The sequence below is a fragment of the Balaenoptera musculus genome, chromosome 13 (genome assembly GCF_009873245.2).
Source record: "Balaenoptera musculus isolate JJ_BM4_2016_0621 chromosome 13, mBalMus1.pri.v3, whole genome shotgun sequence".
In the NCBI taxonomy this organism is placed as follows: Eukaryota; Metazoa; Chordata; class Mammalia; order Artiodactyla; family Balaenopteridae; genus Balaenoptera; species Balaenoptera musculus.
Window position 1 is genome coordinate 66,081,788 of NC_045797.1, and position 21,131 is coordinate 66,102,918.

The 21,131-nt window shown below is 37.3% G+C and overlaps 1 protein-coding gene across 1 annotated transcript in view; it reads right to left on the minus strand.

Annotated features, from left to right (window-relative positions):
* LCLAT1 (lysocardiolipin acyltransferase 1) overlaps positions 1-21,131 on the minus strand; it is a 191,837-nt gene that overhangs the window by 89,817 nt on the left and 80,889 nt on the right.

Here is a 21,131-nt window from a genome sequence, read left to right on the forward strand (position 1 = left end):
CAAGCATTGTCTTTAATATTTCCCTTTCTATACTACTCAATTTCTAAATCCAATTGCTGTTTTCAATGTAATCTCTTCTTCAGAGCTATTTTAAAAAGAAAATATGCAATGGCTACTAAACACGTTAATTAGAGCATATGCTGTGATCACATTCCCTTTCTCTAAGGCGAATTCAACCTCGCTACTGAAGAGGCAGCTCTAGACGAGCCAGGTTTTTCCCAGCTGGCATCCCTCCCTGGCCAGAAATGACTAGAACTACTGTGGTAAATATCTGACTTAAGGCGGACAATCAATAGTCTATGCAATAGTCCATGAAGCTGTGAACCCTTGACACATACACAGTAACTGTCTTGGCCAAATGTTCTCTCTCTCAGGAATTTTACGTGGGACCATGGAGAAAACAAGTTGGTATATAAGACAAATGGATGGACAAAAAAAGCAGATAATAGAGACAGTAGCACCTGAGGCAAAATAAAGGTAGTACACTATAGTGAAGACCTAAACAACAACTGCTGCTGAGGCACCTAAAGCTGATTGTGATCAAGAACAAAAGATAGTCTTCCACAATGGCTGGCCAGTCTTTGGGTTCACCTCTTGGATATCCCACAAGAGTCCATCTCCCTTACTGTCATGTGTATCTTTGCAATATACTTTTACTAGTTCAGCTAGAGGGGATGAGTGGTAGTTTCTTAAAAACACAACTAAAATAATAGTTATTATCATTTAGTAAATACAGTAGTACCCTAAGAATATATAAAATTATCATTAAATCATGATTTAAAAAACTGTAGGACTTTATTTGGTTTGAATTAAGTCCAAACTAGAATACTGTATTCTACAAATATAAATAAGCATATTCTCAAATAATCCACATGTTAGTATAGGTCTTGCTGATAATGTGTCCAGTTGCTGCTCACCCACTGTATTTATTGTCAGTCATATCCACCTGTACTGGAATTGATCCCACACTTGCCCCCTCTTACATGTCTCCTCTTTTACCTGAGGACACCTACATCCACAGTGCAGTTTGTAGGTGGTATAAACTCTGGAATGAGATTGCCTGGGTTAGAATCATAGTTCCACCACAAACCAGCTGTTCAGCTGTAAGCCTTTGTCCCTCATTGACCCCAAACATAAAAATAAGCATAATGCTGCAACAGTATTTACCTGATAGGAGTTGTTTTAAGAAATAAATTAAGATTATTTAGCACAAAGTATTCAATAAGTAATAGTTATTGTCATTATTATGATTAGGAAGTTACAATAATACCAAGGATATTGCATCAAGGAACATAAAAATGTAACCAAAAAAGTTCCCATTCACAATTGCCCACTCCTATGCTAGTGTTTTGGAAATTATAAACTCTATTTATTATTTAAAGGTCATTGCTTAAAATTTTTTCACCTTTCTATTTTTACAAACATTTAAACTTAAATAATTCTATCAACTTTGAGTTAATAAATAATCTTCCCCCAAACAAAAAATTATGCTTTCCTCTTGTCCCTCTTCCAAGATTTGTAGAAATCATCCAATAGTTCCTCCAAATTGCTATTATTATTACTACTACTATTCCTTATGCTTCACAGAACGATTTTTAATTATTTAGACTTGACTCGGGTTAAGTTTGTTGGCTTCTCTTCTTATCATTGTTTCTTATATCCTATGTCCTTCTCTTAGTCCTCCTTAAGGAACCTGTTTCAAAAAAATGTTTGAGTTTTTGCATTTATGAAATGTATTTTATTTCGTTCTCAATTTTGGAGGCTAGCTTGGCTTAAAACAGAACTTGATATTTTAAATCATTTTCCCCTCAGAATTTCAAAGCTGTTTTTCCCACAGTCTTCTTATAGAAGTCTGATCAATCAATCTGATTTCTGTAGATAATTTTTTTCCCTCTGGAAGCTTTATTTTCTCTTTATCCTTGGTTTTGTGAAACTTCACCAGTATGCAACTTTTTTATTAATTCTGCTCAGCAGTTGGTACACTCTTCCAATATGAGTCTCTTTAACATTGGGAATATTCCTTCCATTATTTAAGAAGACACTATTTTTTCTCTTCTTCATTCTCTCAGACTTTCTATTTGGAACTTCTCTTAGATAGATGTTAAAACTTCTGGTTTTGTCCTCTCATACTTTTTATCTCCCTTCATTTGATGCTGTGTTTAAGGAAAATCTTTTAGCTTGGTCACCTAACTCATTAATTTGATCTTCAGCTGTTTCTAGTCTACTAATTGAGTTTATTTCAGCAATCAACTCTTTAATTTTCAAATTTTATGGACAAACAGCAAAAACTATAATAAGCTATGACAAGTACAAAGAGGAGTAATTTTTAAAAAATGTTTATTGAATGGTTACTATGTGCCTAGTACTGTTCTAAGCATTTTTCATTAATTAATTCAATTAATTATCAAGACAACTTATGAATTAGGTAAAATTATTATTCCTATCTTATGGATGAGGTAACTAAGGCACACTGAGACTCACAGAACTAGTAAGTGGTAAAATCAGGTTTCAAATGCAGGCAGTCTGGCTCCAAAGCTGATGTTTTTAACCACTGTACTAAACAGCCTCTTTGCAATATATACTTGAATCTCTCTAAGGGTATTAGTTAAACACAGTATAAATTCTCCTCAGAGAAATATCTATTCCTCAGAGAGTTTATTCCTAGACCTTCTTTAAAGCTGTGTATTTTTCTCAAATGTTAATTCTGCATTGTCCTCATATTTGTAAAGGATGTTCTAGACTGAACAATACTGACAGGTTGAGTGTATTTCTCCATTCCAAGTGAGAATATCTGTTGCTCCCTTGGGGGAAGGGAGCAGGAGGAAAACCCATGGGGCTGTGTCATAAAACTTTTCAAAATATTATGTATATGTTTCAGAAATCCCAGAAAGGGGAAGTAAAATGACTAAATCAGTCAGCCTCTTGGACATCTCCTCTGAAGGTGTGATGATTCTTCCCCTTTGTGCTTTGCCTTCTCATGTTCCATTTATACATTATACATCACTAATGCTTTGAATCTGTTTTACTCCCTTTAGCTTAAATGTTTTCTCCCTCTCATAAAACCAAAGGAAGACCTCGTGAGTCTTTTTCTTCTCATTTCATTGCCATCAATACACATGTTATTCACGTTTAAAGCAATATCCAGATTTTTTCTTAACATTCTTGAGGTCCTCATACAGTTTTATGACATTTATTTCATGTCTACGGGCTGATAAATGACAGTGCAACTGATCCTGTCATTTGAAATTAGTCTATATAACTTGCCTGTTTTATACTTTTTCCATTGGAGGATATTCCGTCTATCACCTGAATTTCTCAGACAAGTACTGAGAGCCTGGCAGGTTTATAAAAATAGATTCTGTGGATGCTGGCATGGCTCTGTTACCACCATCTTCTTTCAAAAATCCCATTTACGTTACCAGCACTGCATTCTCAAAGCAGACAGGAGTAATCTCTAAGCATACTCTATTGTCCAAAGGTATTCCATATTTAGAACCTGGTTTTGCTTGGCTTAAATTTTCTTTATCAAGTTTTAGAGTCGGCTAGGAAAAAAAAAAAACAAACCAATTTACTGAGTGTATTTTAACATTATGCATTCTTTCTCCATAAAAAGTAAGCGCTTTTTCAGCATTTTCTTTTTCCGTTTTTTTTGAATTTTATTTTATTATTTTTTTTTATACAGCAGGTTCTTATTAGTTATCCATTTTATACATATTAGTGTATATATGTCAATCCCAGTCTCCCAATTCATCCCACCATCACCCCACCACCACTTTTCCCCCCTTCGTGTCCATACGTTTGTTCTCTACATCTGTGTCTCTATTTCTGCCTTGCAACCAATTCATCTGTACCGTTCTTCTAGATTCCACTTATATGTGCTAATACACAACATATGTTTTTCTCTTTCTGACCTTACTTCACTCTGTATGACAGTCTCTAGGTCCATCCACGTCCCTATAAATGACCCAATTTCGTTCCTTTTTATGGCTGAGTAACATTCCATTGTATATATGTGCCACATCTTCTTTATCCATTCATCCTTTTTTCATTTTAGTGTAGATGAATATACAGTTAACCCCTGGTCAACATGGGGGTTAGGGGTGCCTACCCCCAAGCACAGTCTAAAATCCACTTATAACTTTACAATCATCCCCTCCATATCCATGGTTACGCATCCACGATTTAACCAACCACAAATTGTATGGTACTGTAGTACGTATTTATTGAAAAAAAAACCACAGGTAAATGGACCCGTGCAGTTCAAACCTGTATTGTTCAAGGGTCAACTGTAGTTAAGAGAATCATAAAAATATCTATACTACTCACCTATTGTACTAAAAACTGAACTTCAAAACCAGATTAACTCATCATTGTTGTCCATGTACTTATTAATTCATTACGGTATTTACTATGGGACTATGAATGCAATACCAGAAACAAAAAGCAATGTGCAAGAGATAAAACAAACTGTTCTCTTCAACATACTTTCAATTCTGAATAGAGGGTGTGGATGCAACCAAGGGAATATTACCCATAGGCCTCTATTAAATGAGAATGAGTGATAATATGAACAGATGCAAATTTTATATAAACTCGTATCACAACAATCATAAGCAAATACTATGTTTGCTGACTGTGTGGTTGTGCATAACAATGGTTATACAAATAAATACAGAACAAGTAAGTTCTAGTTCTCAGAATTTCAACCTATGTCAGCATTTAGCAAAATGCTACACCAAGTTAGGGAAGCTCTGTCTTCTTTGAACTCACATTTGAAATTAGGTAATGCTCTCTACATCCTTCGTCTAAGATGATTAACTTACATGAGGCTCTGGCTTTTAAAAACATGGGGAGGAGGCAGATAATCAATTCTATGACTTTTTCCTGTAATAATCCTTTTAGAGCATGCCTATATCATCAGGTTTCAAATGTGCTTGTGCTGAAAATACAAGACAGAAATCAAAGTATAAAATATGAGCAGACAATTAAATAATATCCTAAAGGAAACTCAATTCTAAATATAATTTCAAATTTGAAAAACCACAAAATGGATAAAACCACCCTTACTGCAAATTTCACTAGACTCCACACAAAGAGATGATTATATCTACCTGCAGAGAGTAGAAAGTCTTGCTTGACATTGAAGAAATACCTATTTATTGATGGCTTTTGGTTGGCAAGATGCGGTTTCTTGGTTATGATTACAGTTTCGGGGTTTACCCTATGGTGGAACCAAAAACCTGTTTTTCATACTACGTGAGATTTGCCATTTAATCAATATTATAGATGAAGTGCCATCTGAGATATCTGTTCCTGTTGCAAAACTGATTCCTAAGCTACGTATATTACTAGCTCTATACACCGAGAGAGGCAGTAGCCACCAGCATGTGGCTGGCAGAATAATGCCCCCACAAAAGATATCCACATCCTAATTCCCAGGAGTGTGAATACATTACATGGCAAAGAAGAATTACGGTTGCTAATCTGCTGAATTTAAAATAGGGAGATTATCCTGGATTAGCCTGGTGGGCCCAACGTAATCATAAAGGTCCTTAAAAGTGGAAGATGGAGGCAGGGAAAGACTCAGTGCCAGAGTGAGGCAATGTGAGGAGGACTCAACTGGTTCTTGCTGGCCTTAAAGATGGAGGAAGGGAGCCAGAAGCCAAAGAATGTGGGTGACCAATAGGAACTGGAAATGTCAAGGAAACAGACTCTACACAGAGCCTACAGAAAGGATTTGGTCCTGCAAATACCTTGATTTTAGGCCAGTGAGCCCCACATCAGACTTCTGACCTCCAGAACTGTGAGATAATAAATATGTGTGGTTTAAGGTGACTCCATTCATGGTACAAGCAGTAATAGAAAACTAATACAGAGCACAATCAGTACCCAGATCTTAGTTTCTAACACCTTTCTTTAATCAAAGGAACTAGGGTTCCTTAGGAAAATGCTGAGTCTAGGGCTGGGGCAGGGAAAAATACAAGAATCTTGTACCACCAGAAAATAAGAAAATGATTAAAAGAAAAAAAAAAATATGGGGACCCAAAAGGACATAAGAGCCAACCTGCAAAAACTCCCAATGGCCAAAGCTGGAACAATTTCAGCAACAAAATAAATAACAATAGTACTGGATTATAACCCAAAGAATAAAATAAATAAGTTCATACTGGCATAATTAAATGATTGAGAAGGGACAAATCTCCTTCACAGAATTGCAAATAAAATATGTACATGCTCCCCACTCCAAGGAGGTGAAGCTTAATTCCCCCTGCCCACAACCAGCCCTACCGAATAAAATACAGAGAGAGAGGAGAAAACATTAACTCTGTGGTGCAGAACCCTGGCAGACACCACCTTAACCAAATAATTACAATTAACATCACCCGTGATAAGCCAGGTTGATATCATGAACCCTCCTGATGCGATGAGAAAGTCACTTCATATCCGTGGGTTTTTTTCCCAAAACCCAAAACCCCCAACTAATCATGAGAAAATGTCATGAAAAACAAATGCGAAACAAACTCAAAATGAGGGACATTCTACAAAATATCCGACCAGTTCTCTTCAAAAGCACTAAAATAAAGACAGACTGCCACAGAATGGAGGAAGACTACGGAGACATGGTGACTTAAAAAAAAAAAAAAGGGATCCTCAATGGATCCCAGAACAGAAAAAGGACATTAATGGAAACACTGGTGAAATCTAAATAAAGTCTGTAGTTTAGTTAATAGTATTGTGCCCATGTTAATCTTTTGTTTTGACAAATGTTCCACAGCTGCGTAAGAGGTTAACATCAGGGGAAGATGGGTGAAAATAGGAAAATTTTCTGTACTGTCTTTTGCAAACATTCAATAAACCTAAAATTATTTCATATAAAAAGGTATTTAAGAACATCTAATGTTAATGCAAACTACTGTAATTAAAAAATACATGAATAACAGCTATTTTGCATTCTAAAATCAAAGACCTAAGTGTTCTTACTTGGGATTCACTTACTATGCCGTTTATTTGATTGTAATAGTTGAAGATTATCAGTAACCACATTTCTAAGATATAGTTGGGACATTATTTTTATTGTGGAAGGACATGTTAAATCTTGGCTACATGATATGTCCCTGCCTGGTATTCATTACACAACTGTATGACTCTCAGAAATATCTGACTTCAAGCATAAGGAAAATAATTCCCATAAGATTTAAGGACAAGAATAAACAAGGGAAAAAAGGCCACATTGGGTTTCATAAGCTCCCTTAACAATGACATATATAATAAACACAACAGCTAATTCAATTTTTCCCCAGTATTACAATGCTGCCTTTCTCTTTAAAAATATCATTACAATTTATAGGTACTTACTTAGCCACAAGTGAAAGGAAAACTGAAGGCACTAGAATCAAGTTATCTATTGAAATTAAGGTTGAAAAACAAACTATGAAGTACATTGGGTCATCTCTCCTATCTTTTTACTATTATTGTAAAACACCCTTTTCAAAGTTGGCTCAAACTGATCACTGTAAGACTGACTTTATTTGTGGCTTCTCTACTAAATGCAAAGTGGACTGAAAACCCTAAAGCTCCCCCCCAAATTCTTTTACTTCTTTCTCCTAAAATTGCCCTTTATAAAACATGCATTTTAGGTAGTTTTTAGAATTTACTTATTAATTTAGGCAAAGAAATTCTTCAATTTTCAGTACACTGAGGGTACTGAAAGGCCTAGAGTCAAATATGCTTCACAGCTCACATCTGGAATGCCTCGCAGCCTGAAGCAGTACAGCTGACTGAGGTATTAGAGATGGTTACACATCAACAGGATATCCAATTTAGGTAAGCAACCGTAGTATAACTCCAGTAAGTAACTGACTGAATAACCTTAAGCCCAGAACCATGTCTCCCAACCAAAGGATCTGTCAACTTCCACACAGCTCAGAACTTGAGCTTTGTTAAGAACTCAGCTAACACAGTCAAAACAAAAGCTTCATTTAAGTTACTTAGATCTCAGTGCAATCATAAAAAATTACTTAGTTCTCAATGTAATTCTAGAAAGAAGTATAATCCTGGTATACTGCCTGGCATATGACTTAACTAAATTAAACCTTTGTTCCCAATGGGTTTCCCTCCCTCCCTGGCAAAAAAAAAAAAAAGCATCAATACTCATCTCAGCCAAGCAACCCTGGCAACTGAAACTACAAAATCAACTACAAAAACTTATTTTCAACTAGCAGTTAGAACAGCTAAGATGAAAATGATCTGTTATGTATCTGAAAATACACAGAGTTGTATGTGATATCTAGCCATAGAACTAAATATTTTAATATACTGTCTACTATATTTCTTCTGACAGTTTTCATAAAATCTTAATTCATGATAACCATTATAATAACATTTACTGATGACTAAATCAATCGTTGGATACTTTATAGATTGGTGAAATGTGGGAAAGAAGCTGTATGTATCAGGATGCTTTGGGCTATAAATAACAGAATACCAATCTGAAAGTCATATAAACACTCTGGGTGTATGTGTCTCACATAAAATGAAGTCTGGCCCCAAGGCTGGTTCAGAAGCCAGGCTCTCACATTCTATTTGGCCATCCTCTTGGATGCAAGATGGTTGCAGGAGCTCCAAGTATGATGTACTCTCACAATAATGTCCCAAAGTAGAAAAGGAAAGGCACTGTCCCTTCATGAACCTCTTTTCTCTTACTAAGGAGGAAAATTTTCCCAGAGCCTTCTAACAAGGAGTCTCCTATTAGGGTCCCTTTGGTGGGACTGGCTGATAGGAGGCTGAGGAAGGCAATATGAGGTATTTTCATTCTCTGTCATGGGATGTGTGTATCATAGAAATACATTGTTAAAATAGTAAAACATCCTCTCTGGCCTTTAGGTATTTAGTAACAAATGCAACAACACGGAAAGAAGGGTGGTGTGAAACCTTCCATGATTTAGATACAGTAGGAAGCAATAAACAATCAGTCTCTTGTGGCCAGGTGACAAGAAAATTTGCTGTAAGAGTAAGAACTACAGTTTAGTAATTAAGTAGCTAGGAATCCTTGACTAAAAGTCACCTTTGAAGATAGGTCACAGAGGGTAGTGTCAAATATATGTGCTGTAGAGTAGCGGTCCCCAAACTTTTTGGCACCAGGGACCGGTTTCGTGCAAGACAATTTTTTCCATGTACGGGGGTGGGGGATGAGGGGGGGGGGGGGGGGGTGATGGTTTAGGCGGTAATGAGAGCGATAGGGAGCAGCAGATGAAGCTTGGCTCGCTCACCCCTGCTCACCTCCTGCTGTGCGGTCCGGTTACTAACAGACCGCACACTGGTACCGGTCCTCGGCCCGGGGGTTGGGGACCCCTGCTGTAAAGATTCCTTCCAGGAAATCTCAAGCAGCTGGTTACTCAGGGTGACTAGTAACTAGTAATTCCTCACTTACCTGATGCAGGTAATAAAACTGATGCCTCGGATATACCGAAGAAACTGGTAGGAGTGGGGTGTTACTGATACCGACTCTTGAGGAGAGTCTTACTTCAATATAGAAATGTATTCATCTTATTCTCTGAGTTGTAAAATAGGAGAGCAGCATGAAGTGTTGTTAAATTTTAAAAGGGTCCACCAAATTGAATGGTGTCAAAGACATTCATGGCTTAAAGATGGTTCTAGTTTTAGTGAATGTCCATTTTAAGTAGGAGGAAGCTGGGTAGGAGAGGGAGAGTTTTCCCTCTCGCTGGAGATGAAGTTGGGTATTATAAACTGTAAATATCTCAAATAGAAAATTATCCATTCTTTGTACATACTATGTAATAGTTAATAAAATTAAGGTGACTTCAGTAAATTTAGTGATTCTTAAAACTGTGTGAGAAATATCTTTAAATGAATTTACATCTAACACTTATACATTAAATACAGTTAAAACTGAAATTTTCACCACATAAAATGGATTATCTTTCCAACTAATGTATGATGCCTGTTTTGCAGCATGTTCATGTGTAATAGCAGCATGCGCTATAACCACTGTTTCTCCAGTGTGTTGGGCAAGGTGTACAATAGATTTTAACCGAGTAGTTTTTATTCACGGTCTTTAAAAAGAGAAGAACGCTTATAAAATGCCAAAGGCATATTTTTTAAATTCCAGTTATTTCTATAAATCAGATTTGACCAAAAAATTTTAATATTTTGGGAGACAGGTTATACTCAGGGAGGCCGGACTTAGGAAGAGCCTCTGACCCAGTTTCAATTATCCAGCTAAAACAGGACCACCACAGGAGCCTCTAAGGATACACTCAGACTTTGCATGCCTTGAACAAACTGAGAGTGGATAAAAGCATTCATCAGAGGCCACGTTGTTACTTCTTTCTTCTCCCTGATCTCATTCTGAACAATCTAGATATATTTCCCAATTTGTGGTTGTTCCTAGTTTTCACCACTACCTTATTGCAGTTTCAGAACAGTAGGATTATATGACAATCTACTTTGAAATCATGAGGAATATGTCAGGGAGAGTTTTTAGTTTAATCCATGACTTGGTAACTTTTTTAAATCACTATCCGTTTAATGTTTACTCCTCTTTTTGTGCTTTCTAAAAGCCTCAAACCCTTTTGCCACTCAAATGTGATTAATTAATGATCCAGAAAAACCAAGGAGCCATGAGCTGGGTGGGCCAGATGGCACACGAATTTCCTGGTACAAAAACACCAGGCAAATGGACTTTTCATGACACCTCTGGGTTTCATATTTCCTGCGTTGTTACTAAGTGGTTACGAAGTTGACTAAAAATAAAAATCTATGTCTAAACCACCATTATAAATAGTTGAAATCTGACTATCAGACATTTTTTCCTTAACATCTAATTTCACATACCTTAGCAGACTCTAAACAGTTTAGTTAGCTTAGCTTACCAAACACTTTACAACATGAACTGGAATCTGAACACGCTTAATGGTTTCTTCCCTAGCCTGTTAGGTAAGTCTGTTACTTCCATACTTTAAGAAAAAACTTTCAAATTCTAAATTCTCATCCATTCTCCAAACTGGCACTACAGATATAAAATATTATTTCCCTTTGGTCATTCATAAATGAACTAAAGGAACCAGATAATTATATTCCAAACTCTGGTAAGCAAACATTTATTTAGAAATAATTATACATAGCAACATTAAATACACCCTAAAGTCATGGCAAGTGTCAACAAACTAAGTCTAGCATAGTCTGAAGCAGGATAGAGCTGACCAATAGGACACATCCATTCTCTTCCCTTTCTTTCATTTTCCCCTGCAAACCCCAACATTAATATTCCATTTGCAAATACATTCTGTTTTATTTTTCCTGCCTACACTTTTGCCTTGCTTAATTTACTTTGCACTTATTCACTTTAAAGATTCTAAAATCGGTTTTTTCTTCAATCCAAAATCTGTTCTCATTAATGGTTTGCATTTTTATGAAATCCTGTCAAGTCTACAAATACTTTAAGAGCCTACAATGGTGAGAGACACCGTAAGGAGCTTTTATCTTTTGGGAAAAGAAAATGGGAAAGCTAAGAATGAAATACTTACACAGAAACTCAAACAAGAGAGAAGACAGTTTAACAATGTTAAAAATGAGTATAGGGCTTCCCTGGTGGCACAGTGGTTGAGAATCTGCCTGCCAATGCAGGGGACACGGGTTCGAGCTCTGGTCTGGGAAGATCCCACATGCCACGGAGCAACTGGGCCTGTGAGCCACAACTACTGAGCCTGCACGTCTGGAGCCTGTGCTCTACAACAAGAGAGGCTGCGACAGTGAGAGGCCCGCGCACCGTGATGAAGAGTGGCCCCCGCTCGCCGCAACTAGAGAAAGCCCTCGCACAGAAACGAAGACCCAACACAGCCAAAAATAAATAAATTAATTAAAAAAAAAATGAGTATAGGGGCTTCCCTGGTGGCGCAGTGGATAAGAATCTGCCTGCCAATGCAGGGGACACGGGTTCGAGCCCTGGTCTGGGAAGATCCCACATGCCGTGGAGCAATGAAGCCTGTGCGCCACAACTACTAAGCCTGCACTCTAGAGCCCGCGAGCCACAACTACTGAAGCCTGCCCGCCTAGAGCCCGTGCTCCGCAACAAGAGAAGCCACCGCAGTGAGAAGCCCGCGCACTGCAATGAAGAGTAGCCCCTACTTACTGCAACTAGAGAAAGACTGTGCGCAGCAACAAAGACCCAACACAGCCAAAAATACATAAATAAAAACACATAAATTTATTTAAAAAAATGAGTATACCACTGCAGAGTAGGAGGAAGTAAAGATTAGGTGGTCAGGGAAAGAGAACATGGGTCTGTGAGACACCAGAAAAACCAGAGGTCTAATATGGATCTCTGTAAGGCAAAAGGTGGGAGGGTGGATGTCCCAAAGGGAACTACAGAAGTAACAGGCAGCAGCAAATAACACTCTACTGGCATTTAATTTAATCCTCACACCACCCAATAAAACTGTACTACTTCTTTTTTAAATTGAGATGTAACTGATGCATAACATTACATTAGCTTTAGGTGTACAACAAAATGATTCCATATATGTACATGTCACGAAATGACCACAATATGTCTAAGTTAATGTCTATCACCACATAGTTACAAATATTCTTCTTATCAGAACTTTTAACATCTACTCTCAGCAACTTTCAAATATACAATAGAGTATTAACTATAGTCACCATGCTGTACATTACATCTGCATAACTTATTTAATGACTAGAATTTTGTGCCTTCTGAGCAACTTCACCCATTTTGCCCACCCCCAAATCCTGGCCTCTCTGTATCTGTTCAGTTGGGTTTTTGGGGAATTTTATTTTATCTTATTTCATTGGTTTTTTTATTTTGGGAGACTCCACAAATAAGTGAAAGCATGTGGTATTTGTTTTCCTCTATCTGACTTCTCAATTAGCATGATGCCTTCGAAGTCCATCCAGGTGATATAAATTATGGGATATCCTTTTTTATAGCTGAGTAATATTCCACTGTCTATATTTACCATTTCTTTATCCATTCATCTACCAATGGACACAAGTTGTTTTCCATGTCTTGGTTATTGTAAATAATGCTGCAATGAACATGGGGGTGCAGATATCCTTTCAAGTTAGTGCTTTTGTTTTCCACCAATAAATACCCAGAAGTAGAATTACCAGATCATATGGTAGTTCTATTTTTAATTTTGGGGGAACCTCCATATTGTTTTCCATAGCGGCTACACCAATGTACATTCCTACCAACAATGCACAAGGGTTCCCTTTTCTCTATAGCCTCACCAACAGTTGTTATTGCTCAGCTTTTTGACAGTAGCCATTCTACCAAGTGTGATGTGGTATCTCATAGTTTTGATTTGCATTTTCCTGATGATTAGTGCTGTTGAGCACCTTTTCATGCACCTGTTGGCCATTTGTATGTCACCTTTGGAAAATGTCCATTGATCTCCTCGCCCATTTTTTAATTGGATTGTTATTTTGCTGTTGAGTTGTTTGAGTTCTTCATATATTTTGGATATTAACCCTTTGTCAGATATATGATTTGTAAATATTTCTCCCATTCCATAGGTTGCCTTTTCATCTTGTTGACGGTTTCCTCTGTTGTGCAGAAGATTTTCAGTTTGATATAGTACCACTTATCTTTGCTTTTGTTTCCTTTGCTTTTGGTACCAAATCCAAAAAATCATCACCAGGAACCAATGTCAAGGAGCTTGCCACCTATTTTTTCTTCTAGGATTTTTAAGGTTTCAGGTCTTATGTTCAGGTCATTAATCCATTTTGAGTTAATTTTTGTGTACAATGCAATATAGTAGTCCAGTTTTCACAACAAACACCATTTGTTGAAAAGACTATCCCTTCTTCATTGTATACTCTGGCTCTTTTGTCAAAAATTAATTGACCATATATGTGTGGGTTTATTTCTGGGCTCTGTATTCCTTTGTACTGATCTATGTGTCTGTTTTTATGCCAATGCCATACTGTTCTGATTACTACAGTTTTGTAACTAGTCTGAAATCAGGGAGCATTATATCTCTAGCTTTGTTCTTCTTTCTCCAGACTGCTTTGGCTATTCTGAGTCTTTGTGGTTTCATACAAATTTTAGGACTGTTTGTTCTATTTCTATCAAAAAATGCCATTGGAATTTTGATAGGGATAGCACTGGATCTGTAGATTGCTTTGGACAGTATGGACTTTTAAACAATACTAATTCTTCCAATCCATGAGCACAGAATATCTTTCCTTTCAGATATGAGCACAAATATCTTATTTGTCTACTTCAGCTTCTTTCATTGATACTGTATAATTTTCAGGGTACAAGTATTTCACCTCCTTTATTCCTATTTTATTCTCTGGTGCCATTGTAAATGGGATTGTTTTCTTAATTCCTCTTTCTGATTAGTTTGTTATTAGTATATAGCAACACAACAGGTTTTTGTATATTAATTTTGTATTGTGCAACCTCACTGAATTCATTTATTAGTTCTAACAGTTTTTTGCTGGAGTCTTCATAGTTTTCTATATAATATCACGTCATTTGCAAATAGTGATGGTTTTACTTCTTTTTTTCCAATTTGGATGCTATGTATGTAATCTATCTAATTTGCCTAATTGCTCTGGCTAGAACTTCCAATATAACGTTGAATAAGAGTGGAGCGCATGGGCATCCTTGTCTTATTCCTGAACTTAGAAAAGAAGCTTTCAGCTTTCCATCACCATTAAGTCTGATGTTAGCTGTGGGCCTCTCATATATGGCCTTTAATATATTGAAATACATTCCCTCCATACTCACCTTGCTGGAAGTTTTAATATCAATGGATGTTAAGTTTTGTCAAATGCTGTGTTGTTGTTGCATCTATGGAGATGATCAGACAGTTTTTATCCTTCCTTTTGTCAATGCAGTATATCTCATTGATTGACTTGCAGATGTTGAACAATTTTTGCATCCCTAGGATAAATCCCACTTGATCATGGTGTATTATCTTTTTAGTGTACTGCGGAATTTGGTTTGCTAATATTTTGTTGAGGATTTTTACATCTATGTTCATCAGGGATACTGACCTCTAATTTTCTTTTCTTGTGGCATCTTTGTTTGGTTTTGGTATCGGGGTAATGCTGGCCTCATAAAATGACTTTCGAAGTGTTCCCTCCTCTTCTATTTTTTGTTTCCTTCTTCTTTTCTTGGCCGCACCGCGTGGCATGTGGGATCTTAGTTCCCCGACCAGGGATCAAACCTGTGCCCCCTGCATTGGAAACACAGAGTCTTAACCACTGGATTACCAGGGAAGTCCCATCTTCTATTTTTTGGAAGAGATTGAGAAGGATTAGTATTAGTTCTTTAAATGCTGGGTAAAATTCACCACTGAAGCCATCTGGTTCTGGACTTTTGTTTGTTGGGGGTTTTATGATTACTGATTCAGTCTCCTTACTAGTAATGGGTCTGTTCAGACTTTCTATTTCTTCATGATTCCTAGGTCATATGTTTCTAGGAATTTATCCATTTCTTTCAGGTTGTCCAATTTACTGGCATATAATTGTTCATAGCAATCTCCCATGATTCTTCATATTTCTGTGGTATCAGTTGTACATCTACCCTTTCACTTCTGCTTTATTTATCTGTGTCCTCTTTTTTTCTTGGTGAATCTAACTAAAGCTTTGTCAGTTTCCTTTATCTCGTCAAAAAACCAACTTAGTTTCACTGATCTTTCCTATTGTCTTTTTAGTTTCTCTTTCATTTATTTCTTTCCTTCTAACTTTTGTTATTTCCTTCTTTCTAACTTAGGGCCTCATTTAGTCTTCTTTTTCTAGTTCCTTGAGGTATAAAGATAGGCTGTTTATTGAAGTCACCTCTTAGAATTACTTCCACTGCATCCCATAAGTTTTGGTGTGTTGTATTTCTATTTCCATTTGTTTCAAGGTATTTTTTGATTTCTCTTTTGATTTCTTCTTTGACCCACTGGTTGTTCAGTAGTATATGTTATTTAATCTCCACATACTTGAGTTTTCCAGGTTTTTTTTTTTTTTGTAACTGATTTCTAGTTTCATAACATTATGATCAGAAAAGATTCCTTGACATGATTTCAACCTTCTTAAATGTAATAAAACTTGTTTTGAGGCCTAACATATGATCTATCCTGGAGAATATTCCATGTGAGCCTGAGAAAAATGTGCATTTTGTTGCTTTGGGATACAATGTTCTATATATGTCTATTAAACTATATGTCAGACCAACTGGACTTAAGGCCAGTGTTTCCTTATTGATTTTCTGTCTGGATGATCATCCATTGATGAAAATGGGATATTAAAGTCCTCTACTACTACTGAATTGCTATTCTCCCTTTAGGTTTGTTAACATTTGTTTATGTATTGAGGTGCTCCTTTGTTAGGTGCATAAATATTTACATATGTTATATACTCTTGTTGGATTGACTGCTTTATAATTATATAATGACCTTCTTTGTCTTTTATCACAGACTTTGTCTTAAAGTCTATTTTGTCTGATATGAAATACAGCTAACTCAGCTTTCTTTTGGTTTCCGTTTGCATGGAATGCCTTTTTCCATCCCTTCACTTTCAGTCTGTGTGTGTCCTTAGACCTGAGGTAGGTCTCTTATAGACACCATAAAGATAGGTCTTGGTTTTTTTTTAATCCATCAGCCACTTTTGTCTTCTGATTGAAGAATTTAATCCATTTACATACATTTAAAGAAATTACTGATAGCTATGTACTTACTGCCATTTGGCTAATTGTTTTGTGGCTGCTTTGTAATTCCTTTGTTCCTTTCTTCCTCTCTTGCTCTCTTCTTTGGGATTTTCTGTAGTGGTGGGCTTAGATTCCTTTTTCTCTATCATTTGTGCATCCGCTACAGTTTTTTCCTTTGTGGTTACCATGAGACATAAAATAACGTATAACAGTTGTTTTAAGTTGATAACAACTTAAGTTGAGACACATTCTAAGGCTGTACATTTTTACTACTCCCCCACCATGTTATGTTTTTGAGGTCACAATTTACATCTTTTTATCTTCTGTATCCCTTAAAAATTATTGTAGCTATAGTTATTTTTAATACTTTTGTCTTTTAAACTTTATTCTAGCTTTAGAAGTGATTAACCCACAACCTTTACAACATTATTCTGAATTTTACTATATATTTATATTTACCAAGGATATTTATACATTCATGTTTCCCAGTTCTAATTAGCACCTTTTCTTTTCAGCTTAAAGAAGTCCCTTTAACATTTCTTTGTAAGGCCATTCTAGAGGAGATGGACTCCTTGAGCTTTTGCTTGTCCACAAACCTCTCTATCTCTCCTTCAATTCTGAAGGACAACTTTGCCAGATACAGTTTTCTTGACTGGCAGTTTTTTTCTTTCAGCACTTTGAATATAGCATGCTACTCCCGTCTGGTCTGCAAAGGTTCTTCTGAAAAATATGCTGATAATCTTATGGGGGTTCCCTTGTATGTAACAAGTTGTTTTCCCCTTGCTGCTTTGAAAATGCTCTTCATATCTTTAAATTTTGACACTTTAACACATTATTGACTGGAGACATATTAATACATCTTTTGTTACCTGAATGTTATTGAAAGGAGACCTATCAGTACGTTTTTAGAGAGTGATACAATTAACATCACTGTGCAAAGTTGTTAGAGCTTAAAATTGATCAAGGGTTCATTATACAACTTGTGATTGTCAGTATCATTCACATTTTGCTCCGTTAGGTCTTTGTTCCAACCTTGTGTATATTATAAACGTAAAATTTTCAAAAATGATGTATTGCAAAATTCTGAGTGAAGAAGAATTTTTCAGTGAATTCTATGCAGATACTTTCTTTGATTGTCTGAGTGACATATATACTAGTGTCTCAGAAGATAGTTCTTCAGAATATAGTTCTGATTCAGACGATGTGAATATTAGACCAACAAAAAGACAAAAAACCTTAGTGATTGATTCTGATACAGAAAGTGAAAATGAAACTCAGTGCTAGAGAATTCTCCTTTGCTTCTATAGAAGAGTGGATTGAAGACAACATTTCATGAAAATTAGAAGACTTTACAGGTGTGTCAGTTGTAACTATTGAATGTAATAACCCACAGTGTTAGTGAAATAACAATTAATTTTTGGCTGACCAAAATAGAAATCACTGGCCACAGGCATTAATTTTTGCAAAAATACCCCATCAATAATGAGTTAATTATGTGTCTTGGTGTGAGGCTCTTTAAGTTCATCTTATTTGGAATTCTCTGGGCTTCCTGGATCTGGATATCTGTTTCCTTCCCCAGGCTGAGGTACTTTTTGGCCATTGTGTCTTCAAATAAGTTTTTGCCCCCTTTTCTCTTCTTCTGGGACCTCTATAATGTAAATGCAGGACCACTTGATGTTGTCCCATAATTCCCTTAAGTTATTGTCAATGTTTTCCATTTTTTATGTTGCTGCTTTGATTGGTTATGTTCTACTGCCCTGTCTTCAAGTTCACTGACCCTTTCTACTGCTTAAACTGTTAAACCCTCTGTTTTCAGTTCAGTTATTGTATTCTTCAGCTCTGTGACTTCTTTCTTATATTTTCTATCTCTTTGTTAAACTTCTCATGCATTCTTCTCCTGAGCCCAATGAGCATCTTTAGGACTGTAATTTTGACCTCTTTACCACCAGGTTAATTACTCGTCTCCAGTTCATTAACATCTTTTCCTAAAGTTTTATCTTGTTCTGTAATTTGGAATATATTCCTCTGTTTCTTAATTTCCCTTGACTCTCTGTGTTGGTTTCTATGCATTAGATATAATACCCACCTCTCCCAGGCTTGTAGGAGTGTCCTCCTATAGGAGATGAACCTTATCATTCAACCCTGCTCTAGTTCTTGGTTGTCTCTTAAACCTTTGTGATTTAAGAGACATTTTGTTTGTCCAAGCAGCCTACTTTATTTTTAGTGGCTCCCAGTAGTTGAGGATGGATATGCCAATGTGGGGGGAGGATCTCAGCACCCTGATTCAGGCCAATTGGAAGTCAAACCCTCAGGCAGCAGCTTTTAAAGTATGCAAATATAGTTCTTTCAGGAGACGACTTGGAGATGGGTTCTTCTGTCCGCTCCCTCCATGCTAAATAAGCTCTAGAGTAATGGTTGGCTCTAAGAATTGTTTCTTTATTTGCTACTGTCCCATTGACCTCCCCCCTCCCCCCAGACACAAGCCCACTGGCTACAAGAGCCAGGTTATCAAGGGATGTGTTTTCTGGGTGACAGCCACAAAAGTCAGAGTGCCAGACAAGTATACAAGCTCCTTTCTCGGAGACACTGGTGACCAAAGGTGGGCCAGAGGGAGAGTGATATCCCCACCCCCAAGGTCTCTAGATTACAGTCTACCCTTAGATGTGTGTTTAATTAGAAGCCTGCCCCTCCGGCCACAGCAAGGAACATAAGCAAACAGCCGTCTTTCACAGAAAGACTGGGGGCTTTCCATTCAGCTGCCTCTGCACTGGGTCCTGGAGTATAGCCACATAAGTGTGCAGGGCCCTTTAAAAACTATTTCTCAGTTTGCTGTATCCTATGGGTCTCCACTGGCTTTCAAAGCTAGATGTTTTGAAGGCTCATCTCTCAGGTGCAGGTGTTAAAAGTTGGGGTGCTAGATGTGGGGTTCAAAACCTCCACTCCTGAGAAGTTGGGGTGCTAGATGTGGGATTCAAAACCTCCACTCCTGACGGAGATGCTCAGAGTTGTCAGATTCCTCCTGATTGTGGGTCGCCCTGTGTTCCTGGCTGCACTAGTCTGGAGCAGTTTCTGTCTGGCTGAACAGGGAGGTGGGAGGAAACAAGTGTGTCTTGTTTCAAATACCACAGATTCTCATTGTTCTTGATGAGTCTTGGTATAAATTTTCTTGAATAAATGTTTCTTCATTTGCTGTATGTCCTTCAGACCATTTCTGGAGATTTTAAATGACTCTTACTTCAGAATTTTCACCAGTTTTACTGGGAAGTGGGTTTACAGAGCTCCTCATACTATCATGTTGGAACTGCCTTTCCAGTCATCTTTTTTTTTTTATGAACTATTTTTTTAAAAATAGATTCATTTATTCATTTATTTTTGGCTGTGTTGGGTCTTTGTTGATGCACGCAGGCTTTTTCTAGTTGCGGCAAGTGGGGGGCTACTCTGTTGCAGTGCATGGGCTTCTCATTTCAGTGGCTTCTCTTGTTGTGGAGCATGGGCTCTAGGCATGTGGGCTTCAGTAGTTGTAGCATGCAGTTTCAGGAGTTGTGGCTTGCAGGCTCTAGAGCGCAGGCTCACTAGCTGTTGCTCATAGGCTTAGTTGCTCCACGGCATGTGGGATCTTCCCAGACCAGGGATCGAACTCGTGTCCCCTGCAGTGGCAGGCAGATTCTTAACCACTGTGCACCCAGGGAAGTCCTCCAGTTGTCTTGTATTTTTTATTTATTTATTTTTAAAATAAATTTATTTTTATTTATTTACTTTTGGCTGTGTTGGGTCTTCGCTGCTGCACACAGGCTTTCTCTAGTTGCGGCGAGTGGGCTTCTCATTGCGGTGGGCTGTTGTGAAGCACGGGCTCTAGGTGGGTGGGCTTCAGTAGTTGTGGTGCACAGGCTCAGTAGTTGTGGCTCGTGGGCTCTAGAGCGCAGGTTCGGTAGTTGTGGCTCACGGGCTCTAGAGTGCAGGCTCAGTAGTTGTGGTGCAAGGGCTTAGTTGCTCTGCAGCATGTGGGATCTTCCCGGACCAGGGCTCAAACCCATGTGCCCTGCATTGGCAGGCGGATTCTTAACCACTGCGCCATCCAGGGAATTCTCAGTCATCTTTTACGCCCAAGATTCTTCTTGGGTTGTACTTTTAAATATCACCCTTGTGATATTTAAGTTACATTGTTTTGACTGTCTTTTTTAGAGGCTCCAATTAAACAGATGTTAGAACTCCTCTAACTAGGTTCCATTTCAATTACTTTCTCTCTGACAATTTTTTTTCTTTTTTTCTCCTTTTCATTCTCTATTTTCTTTTGGTTTTTTAAAAATTGTGTTGGAGTATACTTGATTTGCAATGTTGTGCTAGATTCAAGTGTGCAGCAAAGTGATTCAATTATACATATACATATGTTCATTCTTTTTCAGATTCTTTTCCCTTATAGGTTATTATAAAATATTGAGTA